This window comes from Natator depressus, chromosome 3 (genome assembly GCF_965152275.1).
Source record: "Natator depressus isolate rNatDep1 chromosome 3, rNatDep2.hap1, whole genome shotgun sequence".
NCBI lineage: Eukaryota > Metazoa > Chordata > Testudines > Cheloniidae > Natator > Natator depressus.
The window spans coordinates 110,991,801-110,997,800 of NC_134236.1; the positions used below are offsets into that span (position 1 = coordinate 110,991,801).

Genomic DNA, 6,000 nt, shown 5'->3' on the forward strand with positions numbered 1-6,000 from the left:
TGCACACTTTTGCACATGTACTTTAGGCAAGCAAATGACCAATGTATATATGAAAAAAGAGGTATGTGAACGTGGCTAATTAAATAAGACAACATGCAAATGTACACACACTATTGTAAATGCAGGGTTAGAAAATCTGAACCTTGATTATTGGGGTTGGTTGAAGGGTGTATTTCCAAGGCTCCTGTTCAGCAACCTCATCTTCTGTCTGACTATAGACTCTCGCCCATACATTAAAATAAAGTAAAATCAACAAGAGTATGACAAACATTTTTAGGCTAATATAGTATATGTAATATTATGTATATATTTGCAAAAAGAAAAGGAGTACTTGTGGCACCTTAGAGACTAACCAATTTATTTGAGCATAAGCTTTCGTGAGCTACAGCTCACTTCATCGGATGCATACTGTGGAAACTGCAGAAGACCTTATATACACAGAGACCATGAAACAATACCATGAAACAATACCTCCTCCCACCCCACTCTCCTGCTGGTAATAGCTTATCTAAAGTGATCATCAAGTTGGGCCATTTCCAGCACAAATCCAGGATTTCTCACCCTCCCCCCCCACACACATACAAACTCACTCTCCTGCTGGTAATAGCCCATCCAAAGTGACCACTCTCTTCACAATGTGTATGATAATCAAGGTGGGCCATTTCCTGCACAAATCCAGGTTCTCTCACCCCCTCACCCCCCTCCAAAAACTACACACACACAAACTCACTCTCCTGCTGGTAATAGCCTATCCAAAGTGACCACTCTCCTTACAACGTGCATGAAAATCAAGGTGGGCCATTTCCAGCACAAATACAGGTTTTCTCACCCCCCCCTTCCCAAAAACACACACACACACACACACAAACTCACTCTCCTGATGGCAATAGCTCATCCAAACTGACCACTCTCCCCACAATGTGCATGACAATCAAGGTGGGCCATTTCCAGCATAAATCCAAATTTAACCAGAACGTCTGGGGGGAGGGTAGGAAAAAACAAGGGGAAATAGGCTACCTTGCATAATGACTTAGCCACTCCCAGTCTCTATTTAAGCCTAAATTAATAGTATCCAATTTGCAAATGAATTCCAATCCAGGCCACTATGGATGTAGAAGCCCTCTACACCAACATTCCACACAAAGATGGACTACAAGCCATCAAGAACAGTATCCCCGATAATGTCACGGCTAACCTGGTGGCTGAACTTTGTGATTTTGTCCTTACCCATAACTATTTTACATTTGGGGATAATGTATACCTTCAGATCAGCGGCACTGCTATGGGTACCCGCATGGCCCCACAGTATGCCAACATTTTTATGGCTGATTTAGAACAACGCTTCCTCAGCTCTCGTCCCCTAACGCCCCTACTCTACTTGCGCTATATTGATGATCTCTTCATCATCTGGACCCATTGAAAAGAAGCACTTGAGGAATTCCACCATGATTTCAACAATTTCCATCCCACCATCAACCTCAGCCTGGTCCAGTCCACACAAGAGATCCACTTCCTGGACACTACAGTGCTAATAAACAATGGTCACATAAACACCACCCTATACCGGAAACCTACTGACCGCTATTCCTACCTACATGCCTCCAGCTTTCACCCTGACCACACCACACGATCCATCGTCTACAGCCAAGCTCTGCGATACAACCGCATTTGCTCCAACCCCTCAGACAGAGACAAACACCTACAAGATCTCTATCAAGCATTCTTACAACTACAATACCCACCTGCGGAAGTGAAGAAACAGATTGATAGAGCCAGAAGAGTTCCCAGAAGTCACCTACTACAGGACAGGCCTAACAAAGAAAACAACAGAATGCCACTAGCCGTCACCTTCAGCCCCCAACTAAAACCCCTCCCACGCATTATTAAGGATCTACAACCTATCCTGAAGGATGACCCAACACTCTCACAGATCTTGGGAGACAGGCCAGTCCTTGCCTACAGACAGCCCCCCAACCTGAAGCAAATACTCACCAGCAACCACACACCACACAACAAAAACACTAACCCAGGAACCTATCCTTGCAACAAAGCCCGTTGCCACCTGTGCCCACATATCTATTCAGGGGACACCATCACAGGCCTAATAACATCAGCCACACTATCAGAGGCTCGTTCACCTGCACATCCACCAATGTGATATATGCCATCATGTGCCAGCAATGCCCCTCTGCCATGTACATTGGTTAAACTGGACAGTCTCTACGTAAAAGAATAAATGGACACAAATCAGATGTCAAGAATTATAACATTCATAAACCAGTCGGAGAACACTTCAATCTCTCCGGTCACGCAATCACAGACATGAAGGTCGCTATCTTACAACAAAAAAAACTTCAAATCCAGACTCCAGCGAGAAACTGCTGAATTGGAACTCATTTGCAAATTGGAAACTATTAATTTAGGCTTAAATAGAGACTGGGAGTGGCTAAGTCATTATGCAAGGTAGCCTATTTCCCCTTGTTTTTTCCTACCCCCCCCCCCCCGACGTTCTGGTTAAACTTGGATTTATGCTGGAAATGGCCCACCTTGATTGTCATGCACATTGTGGGGAGAGTGGTCAGTTTGGATGAGCTATTGCCAGCAGGAGAGTGAGTTTGTGTGTGGGGGGGTGAGAAAACCTGGATTTGTGCTGGAAATGGCCCACCTTGATTTTCATGCACGTTGTAAGGAGAGTGGTCACTTTGGATAGGCTATTACCAGCAGGAGAGTGAGTTTGTGTGTGTGGTTTTTGGAGGGGGGTGAGGGGGTGAGAGAACCTGGATTTGTGCAGGAAATGGCCCACCTTGATTATCATACACGTTGTGAAGAGAGTGGTCACTTTGGATGGGCTATTACCAGCAGGAGAGTGGGGGGGGGGGGCGGCGGAGGGTGAGAAAACCTGGATTTGTGCTGGAAATGGCCCAACTTGATGATCACTTTAGATAAGCTATTACCAGCAGGAGAGTGGGGTGGGAGGAGGTATTGTTTCATGGTGTCTGTGTATATAATAATGTCTTCTGCAGTTTCCACAGTATGCATCCGATGAAGTGAGCTGTAGCTCACGAAAGCTCATGCTCAAATAAATTGGTTAGTCTCTAAGGTGCCACAAGTACTCCTTTTCTTTTTGCGAATACAGACTAACACGGCTGTTACTCTGAAACCTGTATATATTTGGAATCTAGTGTCCTGTTAACTTGACATTAAATATGCTTCTTCAATGTAAATGGACACGGCCAACTTAAATTTAACCCACAATTTACATTTCATACAAACAAGACTGTATAAAGCCTATACACATCAACCAACAGAAATGATTTTTCATCATTAAGATGAGTCTAATGAAATGTTTTTAGACTAAAACCTATATTGTTTGTATTTCAAACATTATACCTCTAAGAATATGAAAGTGAAACTGTCTGATTTCTCAGTATTGATACTGAGAAAAGTGCGAGCTTTAAGAATAGAAAAAACAAAGACAAGCTAACTGGAGTTTTAGAATTCTTGCACTTAATGTGAACAACAAAGGCCAATATCCTTCAATCAAATCCATGGAGTTCTCCCTGCATGAACCAGCTGAATACAGGTCATAATTACAAACAAATCTGTTTGTTTCATACATGATTTTAAGTGTCCCTTTAACTATGATGCAATCATGTCCACAATATGAGGCCCCAATCCTGCAAAGAAAAGCATGTGGCTAAGTGTTTGACAGATTGGGAATTTAGGTTTTTTTATGTAATCTTTGCCAAGCTAAACGATTTCTAAAATACCTTCTGAATTTGCAATGATCTTTAAAACTGTGATATCTCACATTATTTCTTATTGTATTGGGCATGTGCGGTTTTTGTTTTGTTTTTTGGCCTTATGTCATTCTTTATGAGAGCTCAGATTTCCTAGACCAGTGGTTCTGAACCTATGGCCCATGGACACCTGGGGGTCCGCAGACTATGTCTAAGAATTCTAAAGGGGTCTGCCGCACCTCCATTTGAAAATGTGTAGGGGTCTTCAAATGAAAAATGGTTGAGAACCACTGTCTTACACAATGTTTTTACATTATTATTGCATGCTCCAATGTTATACATTCTAACAGCTCTTTTTTCCGATTTTTCCTGTAACTGCTGGGGAGCTACTTGAAACATCAAAAGAATATGAAAGCAGAAGTTAAGAGTACCTTTTGAATAATAAACTCTCTCCTCAGTGGACTACTCCAAATAAAGCTATTAATGTGGAAGGAAATGTATGATATTTTGATACCTCCAAAACACTGCATTTCAGAAGCTGATGAAATTTGGGCAGCACCAAGATTACTGACATTATAACTGCACTCACCAGCCTTTCATCTTTATTTTTCCTTATTACACACTTACTGCGTGAATACAGAGCAAAGTTAATATAAAGAAATGTACATGTACCCATCCATTTGCAAACCTAAACAAAGCACACTCCTTGCCCTGAAAGAACTTCTGAAAACCCAGCTGTTCTCTGAAGCATTCCAGCTGCGAAGCTCACAGCCCTCACTCTCCTGTATAATATTACACAGTGGAACCCGATTTATCCGATCTAATTGGGATTGGGGCCACATCAGATAAACAAAAATTCAGATAAACAGAAGAATGGGTGGAGGATTTCGGGGCTGTCGGCCTGAGCCCCGCCACCCGCGACGGACAGCGTCAATTTCCCTTGCTCTGTTCCTGTGTGGCGCTGGGGTGGTTTGGTTAATCCGGAGAGCCAGACAACGGGTAAATGGGGTTCTACTGTATTGCAATGTACCCATTCACCCCTCAGACTGCAAGCCCTTTGGGGCAGGGACACTTACGTGCAATGCTATGCTTACCCTTGTCTAAAGCACCGCGTACTCTTGCATTGCCCCAGAGACAAGGGGCCCTCGTCCCGAAGAGCTGCCAGGCTAACCCGGACAAACGCAGCACACCCAAGCGAGGTGGCAACGTAAGCAAAGGGGGGAATTATCATCGCTTGGCTGTATCAGGAGCGCTCGCCTCTTCCCAGAGACACTGGTTTATTTGGGCGCCCGGCTCAGCCCCACTTCGGGCCTGGACTCGCCTAGCTACCGGAACGTCCCCGTGGGAAGGGGCCGCAGGGGGAGTCGAAGAGACGTTGCCCTTTCACAGCACAACCGGGCACGCTGGCGGGCGAAAGGGGAGCCAGGCGCAGGCAGCGGGCAGCACACGCGGGGTACCCCAGCCCCCCCAGCAGGGGGGAGCCCCAGGGAGGGGCTGCTGCACCGTGACACAGGGGGCGCCCTGCGGGGTCGGGACCCACAGCCTGGCAGGCCCCCGCTCCCGCCCTGAACCTACCTAAGGATTAAGTCCGCTCCTGCGCCGGCTCCTTCCAGCCCCTCGGGGCGCCTCTGGCGGGGCGGGGGTGGGGGGGCAGCTCCCGGGCAGTTGCGCGCGTACGAGACCCCGCAGCGCTGCTTGGGGGCTGACGAGGGGTCACAGCCGACAACGGCCTTCCAGCCGCGCGCGCTCCCGACAGCACCAGGGCGCGCCCGTTCGGTGTGGGAAGGAGCCTCCCAGCTGGCAGAGGCTGCGCCGGCGGAAAGGAGCGGGCGGGCCCAGAGCTGGCGCATGCGCAACGGCCATGCCCATCAGCTGAGGAGAGAGGTGGGCGGGGCCTCGACAGCTCCTGTGGGTTCCTCGCAGCCGCAGAGGGGAGGGGGGAGAGTGGCCGGGGGCAGGGAAGAGACGCAGCCGCGGCTGGCCGGGCTGATCCCGGACAGCCGGGCCCAGGGGTGCCCCTGGGATGAGAAGCAGCAACAGCCTTGAAATGCCCGCAGCAAATTCCCCCGTCCTCACAGGGATAGTGCCGGGGAAACGTGTGACACGCAGGGCTGCCCTTGGGGGAAACGGTGCCCTCCTTGGGTGAACTTGTATTTTGGTGCCCCTGGACCTCTTAGATGCCCCTCCGTGTCCCTAAGTTCCCCCGGCTCCCCTTCCTCCCCCCGACTCCTACACTGTGCCCCTTTGCTCCGACCCCTGT

General features: G+C 47.9%; 1 protein-coding gene across 2 annotated transcripts in view; it reads right to left on the reverse strand.

The window, feature by feature from the left end:
- The window catches only part of SHPRH (SNF2 histone linker PHD RING helicase), a 141,069-nt gene extending 135,582 nt beyond the window's left edge, over positions 1–5,487 (reverse strand). The window contains exon 1 of one of the 2 annotated variants that reach the window (XM_074948563.1): positions 5,316–5,487. The gene's annotated coding sequence lies outside the window, so the exon portion shown is untranslated. The remainder of the gene's footprint in view (positions 1–5,315) is intronic. The other variant, XM_074948562.1, reaches the window with a different exon arrangement.
- Positions 5,488–6,000: the final 513 nt, after the last annotated feature.